We start from the raw sequence: 18536 nt of genomic DNA on the forward strand, positions 1-18536 counted from the left end.
GGTTAAGTGAGATGATAAGGAATATAACGTACAGAAACCAAAGAAAAAGGTAGGTTCTGGTGGGAAGGATCAGACGTCACAATTGCCACTGGTGTCTTGCTGAGCAGGGCTTCGATCACCCTGTCACCCTAAGATCCAGAGCCTGGTCTCCAGCTCCAAAGCCTCTGGCCCTACTGGCTAGAGTGACGGGCTCTTTGTTGCCATCCCATCTACAGATCCCCACTGCCCCCACACTCCCCACTGCACATAACTGCTGGCACGAGACTCCTTCTTGTATCTAATTACATAACTTTGGGTGCTGACTTATCCCAATGCCTGTGTGGTCTCTAGTGAGTCTGAGCTTCCAACTTTCTTTTCTTTCTCTCCTTTCCTTGATACGGGATCTCACTCTGTCACTTAGGCTGGAGTGCAGTGGCATGACCACAGCTCACAGCATAGCAGCCTCAAACCCCTGGGTTCAAGCGATTCTTCCACCTCAGCATCCTGAGTAGTAGGGACTACAGGCATGTGCCAACACGCCCAGCTAAGTTTTCATTTTTTGTTAGAGACAGATCTCACCATCTTGCCCAGGTTGGTCTCAAACTCCTGGGCTCACGCAATCCACCTGCCTCAGCCTCCCAAAGTGCTGGGATCACAGGCGTGAGCCATCATAGGGGCCTCCAACTTTCCATTCAGGGTTTCCAGTTTCAGGATTCCAGCAATCTGACTGCCTGGCCCTGAAGCCAACCACTGACCTTGGTATTCTCACTAAAGGCCGGCCTTTCGCTCTTCCCATTTGGAAAAGAGTTTTCAGGCAGATGCTTTGAGGTTCCACCTGCATTGTAAAGTAAGACAGTGATCTGCACAGTCAAATGGAGCAGAAATGCCAAAGAGAAAGAATGCGGTTGGAGAAAACATCAAGGGGATGTTTGAGTGAGCAGTTTAAAGAGCACAACCTTGACAGTCTAAAGGGAAGGGAGGGACAGTAAAGGACGAAGGTGAGTAGGAAAGCAAAGGATTGCCACGAGAAGCAGGTGCCATCTTGATGGCTGAGGTGGTTTTCTGACCCAACTCTAGTTGTCTTCATTGTTCTCTTACCCCACAGGGAACTAGTCTCTGAATGAGGGCAGTGGAAACTTTCAGAGGAAGGCAATTGGAAACTGCTGGTTTAGGTGACATATGAGGAGAAGAAAGCATTTCCTTCCAGCAGCTGCTGAAACAAACATGGTTTCAGCCGTGTCCGCTTACTGCTCCTTCAAAGGAAAGCGCTAGCTGCCCTACTGAGTTCTAAGCTTTCAGTATCTGTCTTTTCTTGCCCTTGGTAAACAGAGGAAGAAAGAAAAGGAAGCTGAGCATCTAGTTCTGCAAGTATTGTTCCTATGATGATCTTTCTCAATCTGGTTTGGGCAGTCAACTTGCTTGCTCAACTTCCTCTTCTTGGCCTTTACATCTCAGTCTGAAACAAAAGCTATTTGGACTATGCAGTGTTCCCCTCTACATGTGCATTAAAGCGTTTTAGGCAGCAACTTAGATATTTTAACCATATTTAAAAAGGACTCCATAATCTACCTATAAAACAGGTAAATTAGCATCGATTCTTCACATTGCCAAAGTAATTGCTTATATTAAAATTACCATAGGATAATTTAAGACTTATGGAAAACAGGTTTTCTTTTATTATTAGTTGACCCACTCCCTGACCGAACATAGTGTTTACTTTGAGGTGATTATAGCCTTTCTTTTTTTTTTTTTTTTTTTTGAGACAGTCTCACTCTTTTGCCTAGGCTGGAGTGCAGTGGCAGGATCTTGGCTCACTGCAACCTCCACCTCCCAGGTTCAAGTGATTCTTGTGCCTCAGCCTCCCAAGTAGCTGGGATTACAGGTGTCAGCTATCATACCTGGTTACTTTTTGTATTTTTAGTAGAGATGGGGTCTCACCATGTTGGTCAGGCTGGTCTTGAACTCCTGACCTCAAGTGATCTGCCCACCTTGACCTCCCAAAGTGTGGGATTATAGGCATGAGCCACCACGCCTGGTCTGATTATAACCATTATTTTCTTCCAATAGTCACATGGGTATTCATTTTTAAATAAAAATTAGATTTATATATTTTTATATTTTTTTTCTCTCAGTCTGAATTTGGCATCACATTTGGGTTTGGAGAGAAGATTGAGTCATAAGTTTAAGTTGGCAAGAATTTCATAGAGTGTAAGGAGAAGCTCCTGTCCTAAATTATACAGAGTTCAGATTGTTGGAGTTGCTTTTCCCTGAGGAAAAAAACAAATGCTTAAGAGTAAAGACACTTCCTCTTAATCATTTCATGAAACTCTTGTAAATGTATTATCGTGTGTTCTCTGTTCTTTCCTCTGGGTCCTGCACATCTGTTCTTTGGTGATTCCTATCAGTGTCAGAGAGCATGTAGGCAAACTTTGTGTTATTTTCATCCCTTTCAGTGAATGAATCTTGATTATCTGATTTGTGTCAAGTACCATTCAAGCGACTTGCAAGGAGGGATAAAGAACATGTGCAAAGATTTATCAGACCTGAAGCCTTCCTAGGAGTAAAAGCTTGGTGGGAGTGATGAACTGCCATGAAACTGCTCTTGCTATGTGTAAATTCAATTTCCCCTGTGTTTTTAAAGTGGCCTCTGGGAATGGCAGCAGCTAATAGACCATGTGTTTAACGGAAAGAACCAGGGCTTGAGGGTCTAATAACATCAGGCCTGATTCTCAGCCCCATCAAATATTAGCCGCAATCTTGGGTCAATTAACTCCAGTCCTGTGTCTCTGAGAAATGCATCCTTAGGTGATTTCATCATTGTGCAAACGTCGTAAGTGTACTTACACAAACCTAGACGGTATAGCCTACTACACACACTTAACATTTCCACTAAAAAGGAATCCCATTTAAAAGAGAAAGAGACTTCATTCCAGCAAGCAGTTTGCAAACCAAGGAGACACAGCCTTTGGTATAAAACAAAGGTGCACTCCACCAGAGCAGAGAGGCTGTCATATACAGGGAACGTTCCCACCCAAGTTCCCACTCCAGTCCACGATGCAAATGAAAGATGCAAGCTTGTTCAGTTAAAATTGGTTGATGTTAAAACTGATCACCAGACAAAGTTCATTGACGACGTTCAGGTGGCAGAATAGGGCCTTCCAGTGGCAATTGATTCTGGAGGCACAAATGGGAACAGACAGATTTGAAAGGTCCAAAGTTTATCTACTGTTCAGCTGGCACAAGGTATGTGTGTAACCTTCAGTCAGCAATTGGCTCTCAGCTCCACTCAGAATTTAGACCCAGTTAGCCACTCAGGATCCATCTCAAAGTGTTAGCTTTTTCAGGGTTCACAACGCCTGGGATATATGATATTGCTGTGGTATCTACGGTAAAACCCATTGCTCCTAAGCTACAAACCTGTACAGCCCATTCAGTACATTACTGTACTGAATACTGTCCACAATTGTGATACAATGGCAAGCAATTAGGTATCTAAGCCAATCTAAATGGATAAAAGGTACAGTAAAAATACAGTATAATAGATATAAATGCTACACTTGTATAGGTCACTTACCATGAAGAGCTTGCAGAACTGAAAGTTTCTCTGGGTGAGTCAGTGAATGAGAAGGTCTAGGACATTACTGTGCACAATTATAGACTTTATAAACATGGTACATTTAGACTACACTAAATTTATTTTAAAATTTTTCTTTCTTCAATAATAAGTTAAAGTTAATCTTCACTTATGGTAACTTATTTATTTGATAAACTCTAAATTGTTTTAACTTTTGACTTATAACATGTAGCTTAACACACACTGTACAACTGTTCAAAAATATTTTCTTTTTTCATCTCCTTATTCTATAAGCCTCTATCTACTTAATTTTTTTTTTTTTTTTTTTACTTTTTAAGCTTTTTTGTTAAAAACTAAGACACACACAGTAGCCTAAGCTTATTCAGGGTCAGGATCATCAATATCACTGTCTTCCACCTCCACGTTTTGTCCCACTGGAAGGTCTTCAGCGGCAATAACATGCATGGAGCTGTCATCTCCTACGATAACAATGCCTTCTTCTGGAATTCCTCCTGAAGAACCTGTTTAAGGCTGTTCTACAGTTAGTTTTTGTTTTTTTGTTTGTTTGTTTGTTTGAGACAGAGTCTCACTCTGTCACCCAGACTGGAGCACAGTGCCACAATTTCAGCTCACTGCAACCTCTGCCTCCTGGGTTCAAACCATTCTCCCGCCTTAGCCTCCCAAGTAGCTGGGATTACAAGCGCCCGCCACCACAGCCAGCTAATTTTTTTGTATTTTTAGTAGAGACGGGGTTTCACCATGTTGACCAGACTGGTCTCAAACTACTGACCTCAGGTGGTTCACCCACCTCGACCTCCCAAAGTGCTGGGATTACAGGCGTGAGCCACTGCACCTGGCCTACAGTTAGATTTTTTTAATAAGTAGAAGTACGTGCCAAATACAGATAAAAAATATAAACCAGTAACATAGTCATTTATTATCATTATCAAGTATTATGTACTCTACATAATTTCATGTGCCATACCTTTAGACAACGGTCAGTGCAGTAGGTTACTTTACACCAGCGTCACCACAAACCCGTAGGAAATGCACAGTGCTACAGTATGAAGATGGCTAGGACACCACTAGGCTATAGGAATTTTTCAGCTCTGTTATCATCTTATGGGGCCACCATCATATATGTGGTCTGCCTTTGACCACGTTATGCATGTTATGTGGTACCTGAATGTATTCTAAACTCCAGTTTTCTCATCTGTAAAATACAGGTAAAAATTATTTACCTTATAGAGGTTTTACATGAGTTAAACCAGGAAAGTTGAATCCAGTAAGGCACCTGGGGTCAGACTACTTAGGATTCAAATTCTGGCTCAACCATTTACTTGCTGTGTGACTCTGGGCAAGCTGCTTAAGATCTTCAAGTCTCAGTTTCCTCTCTCTCTATAATAGTCATAAAAATTATTATCTGTTTATCAGGTAGTTGTGATAAACAAATGAAATTAGAAAAGATTTCCATAGTGCCTGCAATGTAGTAAACGTTCAGATGCATGTTAGCTGTTGCTGTTGAAAGCAGCATGCACAATAAATATTATTTCCCGTTCTCTTAACTGGGTTGCAGATTAATAGGCAATTGTGCTAAAAGTGCCCAAAGGCAGATTCTTCTCTTTACAAAGAATTCCTTTCTCTTTTCTTTTTCTCCTTTCAAGAATGTTCTGGTACAGATTAGCAAAACACCTTGGGGCAGAGAAGCCTAGAAAGCCTTTAAGTATGTCTATTTCCTTCACCACAAAATTCTTGTTTTTTTAGAAAAAGCAGGCTCCTAAGAGGGGTCAGTTTGAGTAGGAGTCTAAGATTGTAAACAAAGTATAAAAGAAGAGACTTTGGCAGTCCAATTAAACATAGATCATTATTCCTATTACTTAATGTCTTCACTACAGTGCTTTCTGTTTTAAAAAAGCTGTTTTAAAAGTATGTATATAAAGATTGAATTTTATTCAAGGGATCATTGGGCAGGTGTTTCAAATTATAGAACAATGTCCCTTTGGGTACTAATTAAATTTTTTGCTTTGGAATAATGTTCAGAATTCAGATGATGATTACCATACATTTTTTGGTTGGGAGCATGGCCTTGCCTCTGCTCCTGACCCCAGAGAGGGCCCCACACCTCCCAGCTTGCCTGGGCTCCTTCTGGGTCCCCTGCTCCTGACCCCAGACAAGCCGCTCCACCTCCCAGCTTGCCAGGGCTCCTTCTGGGTTCACAGGGGAGTCCTCAACATTCTCACTTTGTCCAGTACTGCCACCACTCGTGTGGGAGCTTTGTCTGCGCTCAGCAAACACAGCTTGCTCCCAATGCATAGCATCATTGAAGATCGCTGCGCAGTTCTGATGCTCACCGTGTTAAGACAAGATAGACAGGTCTATGATTTTCACTAGAACAACTCTTGCAGAGTTTTACTATTTTTCAAATAACAACTCCCCCACTTTCCCTTTTTGTATGGTGACTTTCTCATGCCAGGACACACTAAATGAATACATTTGTAAAGGTGGTATTTTGTGGTTACCAGGGGCTGCACGGTGGGGGAAGGGGGTGTTATTATTTAACAGCTAAAACGTTTCCGATTGAGATAATGAAAACATTCTGGAAATGGATAGTGGTGATGGTTACACAACACTGGTAATTCACTTAATGCTCATGAACTACACTCTTTTTTTTTTTTTTTTTTTTTTTTTTTTTTTTTTTTTTGAGGCGGAGTCTCGCTCTGTCGCCCGGGCTGGAGTGCAGTGGCCGGATCTCAGCTCACTGCAAGCTCCGCCTCCCGGGTTCACGCCATTCTCCTGCCTCAGCCTCCCGAGTAGCTGGGACTACAGGCGCCCGCCATCTCGCCCGGCTAGTTTTTTGTATTTTTAGTAGAGACGGGGTTTCACTGTGTTAGCCAGGATGGTCTCGATCTCCTGACCTCGTGATCCGCCCGTCTCGGCCTCCCAAAGTGCTGGGATTACAGGCTTGAGCCACCGCGCCCGGCCTGAACTACACTCTTAAAAATGATCCAAATGGTAAATTTTATGTTATGCATATTTTACCACAATTTTTTAAAGTAATGTTTTTTGACATTATGGTTTCATCAGTTTAAACAGACTTCTAGTCAGGGGGTATCCGATGGCCCGAGTCTGAATTGCCTGTAATTTGGGATAGAAACCCATAATAAAAATGCCGCCTTCCAGAGGCTACAGGGACCTTACCCACGTGACCAGAATGCTGTGCTTCCTCATTAGCCTATTAATTAATTGCATAGAATTAGACACTTGGACAGTACTTGAAGGTTTGCTATTTTTGGAAGCTCTCCACATCTTCCTTTCAGTGTCATCTACCCTTTTCAACAGCCTCCGTAAATCCAGTTTCCAGCCCAAGTGTTGATGCAGCTCATCATAGGCTGTAAATGCCATAAATGGAGGAAGCAAGTGTTTCTCAAGCAAACACTCAGTACCTAGGGAGCCAACTACATGCACTGGATCACACGGGAACTTCTCCCATTAAAAATAATGGAAATAGATGCCATTTAACAATGTTTCACTTAGGGGCAGAGTTTTCAAGAATGACTGACTTGTCAAGTGAAGGGTAGGTGTAAAAGTCACACCTTCCCACTCCTGGTGAGTCAATTCTTGGCCTCTCCATTCCAGTCAATGTGAGATTTTTAACTGGCACTATCCAATCCTGGGATTTGTTGGGACATTTAACATTTTAAAAGCAACTAATTCTCATGGAAAAGCATAAACACATTTTAAAGGTTCTGATGTTTGAATAATATTGGTACAATAATCTCCTGAGACTAGAATGGATTATTTGCTATTCTTCAGAGGGGGTGGCTATATGCAAATGAGGAAAGATGACCTTTTATACCTTAGCATGATTGCAGGAAGAATCATGCCTTTGGAATGGAGATTGTCTTCTCTCCCTCTCACTCTCCAAGCTTCTATCTTCTCTCTTTCTTCTGTCTTTGAGTATTTACCTCTGCCTCTTTTTCTCTCTTTCTTACATAGACATAGTGCTATAATAATAGTACTTTGCATTTATCTAGCATGATCTATTATTTTCCATTATTATCCATTATTATTCCATTTAATCCTTGAAATATCCCTGTGAGAGGATAATTAAGGCAAATATTATTATCATTGCCATTTTATAGATTTTTAGAAATGAGAACCCTTACATAAGGGTTAAGTGACACATCGCGAGGTATAGGAAGATCCAGTCCTGAAACCCAGGTCTTGTGACTCTGGTCCAATACTGGTTCTATAGCTGCAGCCATTTCTGGGGATCACGCAGTCCTTGAAGGGAACATAGCACTACCAGACATATGTCATTACCCAGTGACTGACAAGTGGCAGGCATGGTCCTTAGCATAGTTCATCATCAAATTCTTCTGAATATGCTCCCAGGAGCTGTCATCCTGCCTGCTGAGCAGCCTCTGTCCATTCAACCATCCATCCATCCATCCATCCATCCAGAATAAAGAAAATGAAGGAGGTGTTCAGTTGGAGGAGGTCAAGAGATACATCTGCCCTCTGGATCCTGGAGACTGCAATGCTGAGCACCTCTTAAAGTCAAAATTGACAACTGAATTCAGTCACTTTTAGTCTAGATAGCCGCAACAACATCACAACAAAATTATTTTTCTTTTGTTGCTGTTTTTTTGTTTGTTTTGTTTTGTTTTGTTTTGTTTTTTGAGACAGAGTCTTGCTCGGTTGCCCAGGCTGGAGTGTAGTGACGCGATCTTGGCTCACTGCAACCTCTGCCTCCCAGGTTCAAGCAATTCTCCTGTCTCATCCTCCCAAGTAGCTGGGATTACAGGCATGTGCCACCATGCCCGGTTTTTTTTTTTTTTTTTTTTGTATTTTTACTAGAGATGGGGTTTTACTATGTTGGCCAGGCTGGTCTTGAACTCCTGACCTCAAGTGATCCACTTGCCTCAGCCTCCCAAAGTGCTAGGATTACAGGCACGAGCCACCATGCCTGGCCTTAAAATTATTTTTAAAAAAGTTAAATTCAGTTGTCATACTCAATTTTTATCCAGTTAATTCTAGCTATGCAAATACTGGATTTGGGTAACTTAATTTAAAAATGTGTTTCCATTTCCCTTCTCCCTCAAAGGATTGATTTAGTTATGTAAATATGCAAAGATTAGCAAAAACACCTTAATATTTTGGTTAATTGATATCTGTCATGCTGGATTGCCATAATTTAAGAACTCTTCACCAGTTTCTTAGATCAAGTCTGTATTTTCCTTTTTTATTATGTTTTTTTAACATCTCCCTCTTAAAAGCCTGAAAGAAACCTTTCAGTGTGCACAAAAAAACAGTTTCTAGTTTTTATTCTCCATTGCTATTTGCAATTACTCACAGAGGAAAAATGTTTTGGAAAAAAACTCACCCAGAATCAGGTGACAACTCACATTATCTTTCTTAGGATATCTAACAGTAACAAGCAAAAGCCAATTCAAAGATAGATCTTTGGGGCACCCTCTGGTGGCTGAAAAGAGTCATGACATCCGTGCCCATGTGTATCAAAAGGCCAGTAATCTTTGCGACTTATTTTAAAGGGCCATCACCAAATTTTCCATACACTGAAAATGTAGCCAGATCAGGAATGTAGGAAGGACTGGAAAGAATTTGGCACCACGAGAACTTGACTTGAGTCAGAGCTCTCATCTGTTAGCTACGTGAACCTGCATTTTGTTTGCAGGTCAGTTTCCATACAGCTGAGGCTGAATCTGGAATTTCTCACTGGAGATAAGAGGCAGTGTCAAAACTAGAGGAGTATATGATTCCATTTATCTGATATGCCAAGAAAAGGCAACTCTATAGAAAGGAGATCAGTGATTGCCTGGGGCTGGGGAGGGCATGGGGATTAGCCGTAAATGGGCAGGAAGGACTTTATTGGGGTGACAAAAATGTTCTAAAACCAGATTGTAGCTGTTGCACAACTCAGTATATTTTGTAAAACATCACTGCAGTATAGATTTTAAAGGGGTGGATTTTATGGTATGTAAATTATACCTCAATAAAGTTTTTTTTTTAAGCCAGGAGGGAAAAGTACAGTGGATAACCCCTAGAGACACCTTGGTACAGAGCCAGGAAACCTGCAGCCAGCAATTGTGTGGGAGGAAAGGGCACTGTGGGGTAAGGTAGGGGTGAGCAGGAAGAATGCCTAGAAGATGTGCTGACTTCTGGAACTTCATTTTGCTCACAGGTGTGCCCTTAGCTCACACCTCAGTGAGTTGCCTGAGGTTAGCGTGCTAGAGGCTGAAAGAAACCCCTCCCAACTCAGCCTCCCACGGCGGGTGTTTAGGGGTATTTCTGATGGAGTAAGACTATTAAAGCAGCCAGCTAGATGCAATTCCATCAAAATGACCATTTTGAAATGTAAAACCAATGTTTTCTTTATTACTTTTCTCAGTAACAGGTAACTCAGTGTGGTTTGAGAATTAGACGAGATTAAGAAGTGCACTGATGAAGAGAATGTCTATTTTTTACACTGTTTACTAATAGAAAATGTGAAAGTGAGGATTTATAAAAGTACCAGAAGAAAATTCAGGTGAATATCTCCGTAAACTTAGGGTAGAGAGAAACTGGTAAGGAGTAACATCTAAACCAGAATCTCTAAAAGAGACAAGAGATGGATTTAATGGATTTTTTTTCCAAAAAATAATGTGTTTTTTTTAAAGAAAAAATTAAGATGCAAATGATGTATTAGGAAATAATACTACATCGTATATACCAGACAGGTTTATTAACCTCAATATAACAGATACTTGCAAACCAGAGAAAAATGTGCAAAGGATGGGTAGAGATAATTCATAAAGGGAGAGAGAAATGAAAACATACGATCTGTCAAGATATGAAACAGCTTTAACCTAACATCCATCAATGAATGTGATTAAGAAATCAATGGGCCGGGCGCGGTTGCTCAAGCCTGTAATCCCAGCACTTTGGGAGGCCGAGATGGGCGGATCACGAGGTCAGGAGATCGAGACCATCCTGGCTAACACGGTGAAACCCCATCTCTATTAAAAAAAAAAAAAATACAAAAAAACTAGCCGGGCGAGGTGACGGGCACCTGTAGTCCCAGCTACTTGGGAGGCTGAGGCAGGAGAATGGCATAAACCCGGGAGGCGGAGGTTGCAGTGAGCCGAGATCCAGCCACTGCACTCCAGCCTGGGCGACACAGCGAGACTCCGTCTCAAAAAAAAAAAAAAAGAAAGAAATGAGCTATTTTTCACCTATGAGATTAGCAAAGATTAAGAAGACTGATGTGGGCCAGGTGCAGTGGCTCACACCTGTAATCCCAGCACTTTGGGAAGCCACGATGGGTGAATCACTTGAGGTCAGGAGTTCAACACCAGCCTGGCCAACATGCTGAAACCCCGTCTCTACTAAAAATACAAAAATTAGCTGGGCATGGTGGTGCATACCTGTAATCTCAGCTACTTGGGAGGCTGAGGCAGCAGAATTGCTTGAACCCAGGAGGTGAAGGTTGCAGTGATTGTGCCACTGCACTCCAGCCTGGGCAACAGAATGAGGCTTTGTCTCAAAAAAAAAAAAAAAAAAAGATTGATGTGGCTTACCCTCAGTGCTCTGATAGGCTGGCGCAGCCTTCTGGGAAGTAATTTAGCATCATACCTCAAAATGTCAAAAATGCAAACCTTTTGGCTCAGCAATACCACTTGGGGGAATTATTTTATGGCAATAATTACATATGTGTAAATATATATAAACATTAGTATGTTCATGATCAAGTTATTTGTAGAGGCAGAAATTAGGAAGGTTCTCAGATGCCCATCAACAGGGATTTGATGAAGTATTGTACAACTCAAGAGAAAATCTGCAGTAATTAAAAATGAATGGGATCTATATTTCGGGTCATGGGGAAATGTTTACATTAAGTTGCTAAGCAAAAAATGTCAGTGTCATAACAGCATAGATAATATGATCATATTTTCGTTTAAAGCTATATAAACGGTGTGTGTGTGTGTGTGTAGGGCAGGGTAGAAGAAACATACCCAGATCCCCCTTCGAAGAAGGATATTTTGTCCCAGCTGTCCCTTCAGGGACTGCCTCAGCTGCAGAGTCACCTCTCCTGAACAGGTAGGACGCGCACATCCTGATGGAGGTAGGAGTATAAGGCCAGGCCACTTCAGCCCAACACAGAACAACTCTGATGGGCCATTTACACTGTAGAATCCTTGTGGGGATGGTTAAGTCTGTTGTCAGGCCTATGATGTAGCTGGAATTCTCGCTCCATCCAATTTTGTTTTCTTTCCCTTCTTTCCATAGGTATTAACCTCAAGGACAATTCTTCAACGAGACACTATACAGCAAACTCTGTCTCAGAATCTGCTTCTCAGAAAATCCAACCAGCAATTTTTATACCTATGCAATGAACAAATTCTGGGGGAAAAAATACCCATCAAGTATTTTGTATTGGATGGCTTTATTTTATTTAGGCACCTGTGCAAAATTTCTGGCACTGTCAGGTTCTTTCAAAGTGAGTATTTGTTAGTTTTGTCATCAGATAAAAATATTAAAGTAGTTTTTATTTGGAAAAATAAAACATCAATGGTTTGGTTTTAGTCTGGTCAAAATAGCTACCTCAAAGTCTGTATCAAAATGGCAGCATCTGACCCCTCTAGTGTGCATCCTTCTTAATGGGGAGGTAAGCTTTGCAAACACCCCTCTTGTTCATACTCCTCCTACTACTCTAGGCATTCAACCTTGTGGAAGTTGTGGTACTTCTTCTACCAGGTTGTTGGAGCATTGTTGAGGTTGACTGTGAAGTGTAAAATGAAGAGCAATTTTGGGGGGACTGTGAGGAACCACTGAAGTTGATGTGCAGCAGGTGGATAGAAATAGATGGGAGCAGATGCTACATGTCGATAAATCTCAAACTTTGAGTAGTTCTAGGTACTCTCTGCTTTTTCATCGTGAATAGGTGGAACACATGTGTTAGGAGGAGAGCCAAATGCTATTTGCCACCCAGATTCCTTAGCTTAGATCCTTGAATTGTTTAGCAAAAGCCTTATACCGCCTGTACCAGAAGGATCTGTCTTTTATACTTCCCCTTTGAATGTTTTGTGGCTTTTCCAGATGTTGGCTACATCTCGTGGTCATGTTCTGGGATGTAGGGGAAACGGTAGGGTTAAAAGTCATTACTACTGAGAACAAATTATTTTTTGACCAACATAATCTTGGGGAATATTGAATTAGCTGTAATTTGTAGCAGAGACTATGAGTTATTCCCAAAATCCATCCTCCGCTTCTTCATTTAGTAAATACAAAACACAGGCTTTTGGTGGCATATGGCTATCCAGCTAAAGACCACATTGCCCAGCCTCCCGGGCAGCTGTATGTGATTAAATGATAAATTCTATGAGCAGAATCAAAGTTCCAGGCTACCTCCTTAAAGGAAGTAACTTTCTCTCTCCCCTCACTTCCCTGCTAGTTGGGATACAGACCCAGCAGATGTGGTGGTGAGTTATTTGTGCAGAACACCCTAAGGGATGAATGCGCAACAAGATAGAAGGAACCTGGATCCCCATCACTGTGGAACCACCATAGCATCCCTTGGCTACTTACACTTGAACTGCTATGTAAAAGAGAAACAAACTGCTTTCTTGTTTAGCCCACTAAATTTTGGGAAGGGGGAAGTGCAAAATAATCATTGTTTTATATTATACTCTTACAACTCTATTATAGTGTTTATTATAGTCATGTAATTATTTGTTTACTTGTCTGTCTAGCTGTCTAGAATATTTCTTTCTGAACTATGAGCACATAGAAGGTATTCCATAAGTGTTTTTTTTTTTTTTTTTTTTTTTGAGACGGAGTCTCGCTCTGTCACCCAGGCTGCAGTGCAGTGGCCGGATCTCAGCTCACTGCAAGCTCTGCCTCCGGGGTTCATGCCATTCTCCTGCCTCAGCCTCCCATGTAGCTGGGACTACAGGCGCCCGCCACCTCGCCCAGCTAGTTTTTTGTATTTTTTAGTAGAGACGGGGTTTCACCGTGTTAGCCAGGATGGTCTCGATTTCCTGACCTTGTGATCCGCCCGTCTTGGGCTCCCAAAGTGCTGGGATTACAGGCTTGAGCCACCGCGCCCGGCCTCCATAAGTGTTTTTAAAACGTGTTAAGTCACTGAATGGTGGGAAAATTTGCAGAAAAGGGAAAAGCTAGTGAACTAAATACAAATTTCAGTTTCACGATTTGGTGTAGCTAAAGTTTCCCTTGGCCTCCCTAGCCTCGGGGTGGGGAAGGACCAGATTCCTATGAACAATGCATCAGGACAATGATGAATGCATACGGATTCCCAGCTTTCCCTTCCCGTAACCCTAGAGGAATATTCTCGTGCTTCTTGCTCAGCGTTCTGTGCCACTTCACCCCCATCCTGATCTTAACTCACAGTCATCTTTCAGATCAGGTTCATAGTGGAAGGACTGTGTCAGAAAAGGCATGGAAAGGAAACAGGAATAGGGAGTGGGAGTGGATCCTGAGGAAGCTACAGGGCATGAGAGAGTGGGAGCCTGGAGGAAGGGGGACTGGAGATTATAAACCATATTTCCATTTGAATGTCACTTGAGAGATACAGGTAAAGAGTCACATTAATTTGCCCTTTTTGATTTAATTTAATTTATTTATGTTTTTGAAATGGAGTCTGTCACCCAGGCTGGAGTGCAGTGGCGTGATCTCGGTTCACTACAACCTCTGTCTCCTGCGTTCAATCTATTCTTCTGCCTCAGCCTCCTGAACAGCTGGGATGATATGTGTGCACCACCACACCTGGCTAATTTTTTCTTTTTTTTTTTTTTTGAAACGGAGTCTTGCTCTGTCGCCCGGGCTGGAGGTCAGTGGCACAATCTCGGCTCACTGCAAGCTCCGCCTCCCAGGTTCATGCCATTCTCCTGCCTCAGCCTCCCGAGCAGCTGGGACTACAGGCGCTCGTCACCACGCCTGGCTAATTTTTTTGTATTTTTAGTAGAGACGGGGTTTCACTGTGTTAGCCAGGATGGTCTCGATCTCCTGACCTCATGATCCGCCCACCTCGGCCTCCCAAAGTGCTGGGATTACAGGTGTGAGTCACCATGCCTGGCCATTTTTGTATTTTTAATAGAGAAGGGAGTTTTGCCATATTGGCCAGGCTAGTCTCCAAATCCTGACCTCAAGTGATCCTCCTGCCTCAGCCTCCCAAAATGCTGGGATTACAGGTGTGAGCCACTGCACCCGGCTTAATTTGCTTTTGATTTTTGGTCTGTGTTCTCTAAAAGTGACATCATAGAAAAAGACTAGGCCAGGGGACTCTGCCACTTTTTTTCTTTCTACACCATGAATAGCTAAAGTTTCACTGGCTTTTGACTCACCTCTTCCGGAAAGGGTTCAACCCCTCCCCAATTCACAAATTACATTTGCAAGTCCCCAGAGGTTGTTTCTCTGTGGAAAGGAATTCTGACTCTCACTGTGACGCTGGCTGCTCATGAAGTCACAGGAAGGCCACCTCACGCCTCCATAGCTGCCATTGGTGTCCTGGGGAGGCTGATGTCTCTGCCCAAAGCATGGTCTTCCCGGGCACCAAAAATCTTCTGTCCTCAAGTATTGATTTTTCGAGAATCTTAACTCTGCCAGAGTCATGCTGTGATCTTCAGAGAGGTGGAAGAATATTATTTTTCTCCATCTCTGACCTTGCATTGATTTCACCTGCTGCATTCATCCCCTTTCTCCAGAGAGTGCAGACACGAGTCTATAGTCCACGGTTGGTGAACTGCCCAGGGGCAGATTGTAAATATTTTAGGCTTTGCAGGTCACATGGCATCTCCATCTAATATTATTCTTTGTTGTTTTTCTTCTTCACAAACTTTAAAAAGTACTATTACTAACTTGCAGACAGTACAAAAACAGACCCTGAGCTTGATTTGGCCCTGTGAACCATAGTTTGCAGACCCCTGGTCTCCAGGAATTCCCCAAGGAACTGGTATCTGTGATGCAAGTCCTCCTCACCTTACTTTTTCTCCCAGATGCATATAAAAAAGTTTAAAATAAAGATTTCCGACCAGGCATGGTGTCTCATGACTGTAATCCCAGCACTTTGGAAGGCCGAGGTGGGTGGATCACCTGAGATCAGGTTTTGGAAACCAGCCTGGCCAACATGGCAAAACCCCGTCTCTACTAAAAATACAAAAATAGTCAGACAAGGTGGGACACGCCTGTAACTTAGGAGGCTGAGACAGGAGAATTGCTTGAACCTGGGAGGCAGAGGTTGTAGTGAGCAGAGATCGCGCCACTGTGCTCCAGCCTGGGCGACAGAGCGAGACTCATGTCTCAAAATAAAATAAAATAAAATAAATAAAAATAAATATTTCTTCTGTTCTACAGCTGAAAAGCCATCATTCAGTGCTGTTCCCCAATTCAAAACACAAGTTCGAATCATCTTAGGCTCAAACTGAGAACTGGCGTTAGTCCAGCTAAATTCATCTGCAAGTTGCTCCAAAGTGGGGGAGTGGGGCAGGATGGCTTACATCTTCAATGGACAAGTGTTGGACAGCAGAGTCTATCTCCATAGAGATTATCTTAGATAACATATTTCTTCTGAAGAATAGCCAAGTTTGTGATTTTGTTTTTCAAAACTCTGCTTCAGCAACATGTGAAAAAAAGAAGAGGCTATGGAAACACATCTGATTCCAGACATGATCATGGAAGACGACCACCAGGAAACCTTGTGGGAAAACAGGTCAAATCAATCGTCTGCATGTCCCCAGTCCTCCTCCAAAGGCTGATGGATGAGGAAGGTAAATGTCTACTCTAAGAAGCAGATAACTGGACATGCACATTCACAGTAGAGAGAAACCACCAAGAAGCGGAGGGCTGGCCATGCTGGAGAAGTAGATGAATGCATACGTGTAAACAAGGATTGCTCTGAGTCTTCACAGATGAATGAGATCATTCGGGGAATTCCCTTTGCAGGGACCTGGCCTGACTGGCATGCAGTTCTGTAAATGCACATCTGTCTCATCTTTTTTTATATAGTTTACTAAAGCATTAATATAGTTCTAATAAGTAAATATTTTTAGGTTGCAAAACTGACTCCTCACCTTTATGTAATTAAGTCACAAAAAACTCTAAATCTGAAGATGATATTCAGTACTGTTAGTGTCTGTGCCACCTTTTTCAACTTTTGAAATATTGTTCATTGTTAATTTGTTCTCATTTATAACTAAGTCACATTGTATTTTTTTAAATGAAAAACAAAATAATCTGCAGCAGAATTAACCAAGTTTGAGATCATGGTCAGCTCTCCAGTTGCAGACTAAACAATCTGTGGGTGAACACACCCGAGCTGGGGTGTGGGGAAACCACACAAGGCAAATAGTTGCCTTGGACTTCAGAGTCCAAATGCATCTTTAAGAGGGTTGGCAAACTCACTTTTGTTATTCCTCAGTCTGCTGGATTCACAGTATGAAGACATAGCTGACAATTCTGAGCTTTATCAAATTTACAATTTCTGAGCTTTATTAAGCATTATTCGTTTGTTTCAACAATCCAGAAATCTATAGCCAGATTACTGAATATTTAGTATTTAGGAAGTTGAGTTGATTATAGACAAGACGACTGACTTGTGAAAATGCTCTTTGCTCTTGTAATTTGACAAATATAATTTTGCTTCAGTTATTTAAGATATAGCTTCTCTTGGCTGGTAAGGAAACGGTCCGTTGTGAATGTGGAAAGCAGTGCCATTTGCGTAACATGGGACCTCAGGGCAGCAACCAGATGGCTCATTTCTGCTGACAAGTGAGATCCCTGCTAGACTGTGTGTGAAGATGTGCACGTGTTATTGGGATTTTTGTTTTACCAGAGAGAATTAGGAAATATTTACCAAGTGGATTTTCTGTGTATTTATATTTATTAGCACAGAGTGTATAGGTCATAATGAATCAGTCGTTCATTCAGCAAATATTCTGTATGAGGCTCTGTGCTGGACTGATACCAAAACATTTAAGCATAGTTAATACATCTGCTTAATAAAAAATTATGACTCATCCTAAAGACAGAATATTTAAAATAACTGTCCTATTGTGTGGTCACCTTATGTAGAGGACATAAATCCTATAGCTATCTGTAGCTCCCAGTATTGCAAAGCCTATGCAAAAATGCAAAGTAAAACACACACACACCCCAGTGCTTTACGGGAATGGAAAAGGAAGCTAGGTCTCTCTCTTTAATTAAAGAATATATTCTCTAACCTTGTAGCTATTTGAAAGCTAATTTAAGCTCTGAAAGAAAAAAAAAAAGGGTAGATTCATCTATTAAGTGATCACTGCCATGCCCCAAGGCGACTGTAGATCCCAAATGTAATCATTTAAATGTCAGCATTTTCCTTCCCCTTTTGTGCAGTGAGACAGAGAGCTCCATTGTCTGTTCTCTCAGGCAGTGCATGCTGGCAGATTCCACCTGCAACCACACAGTGCAATTCTCCTTCCTTGGGAATGGGAGTCCTTGCGGGAGGACAACTTGGCTCTGCCAGTTAGTTCAGCTCACACAGCTCTAGCCTGCTGGGAGGAGAATGGGCTCAGCTCAGGGCCCAGCACTGAGCGGGAGGAGGTCTCAAGCCTGAGGCCCAGCCCAGAGCCCACTGACCCACATGGGGATCAGGGCCCACTGACCCACACTGCTGACCTTGGCACTGGGTGGAGGCAGGGCTCCCAAACATCACTAGGGGGTTTCCCTAGGACAACCAGGCCCCTGTCTCTGTGTGTGAACATCCATACTAGAGGGGCTCCTCCGGGATGACATCTACAGATGATCAAAGGAAATTGAGTCTTGAACAAACAGAAAGAATTTGCATGGAATGAAAGAGTTGTCTCCGGGTGTGTGTGTGTGTGTGTGTGTTGGGTGTGTCATGGGTTGGGCGTGGGGAGTTGTAAGGGGATGGAGAAGGAACGCTGTCATTTCTTGGGAGCTTGAGAAAGATCCCACTGATTTTTATCTC

General features: G+C 42.3%; 1 pseudogene; it reads left to right on the forward strand.

Annotated features, from left to right (window-relative positions):
- Positions 1-663: 663 nt before the first annotated feature.
- On the forward strand, positions 664-16581 carry LOC117096994 (annotated as a pseudogene).
- Positions 16582-18536: the final 1955 nt, after the last annotated feature.

The sequence above is a fragment of the Trachypithecus francoisi genome, unplaced genomic scaffold, assembly GCF_009764315.1.
Source record: "Trachypithecus francoisi isolate TF-2019V2 unplaced genomic scaffold, Tfra_2.0 Lachesis_group15, whole genome shotgun sequence".
Taxonomy (NCBI): Eukaryota; Metazoa; Chordata; class Mammalia; order Primates; family Cercopithecidae; genus Trachypithecus; species Trachypithecus francoisi.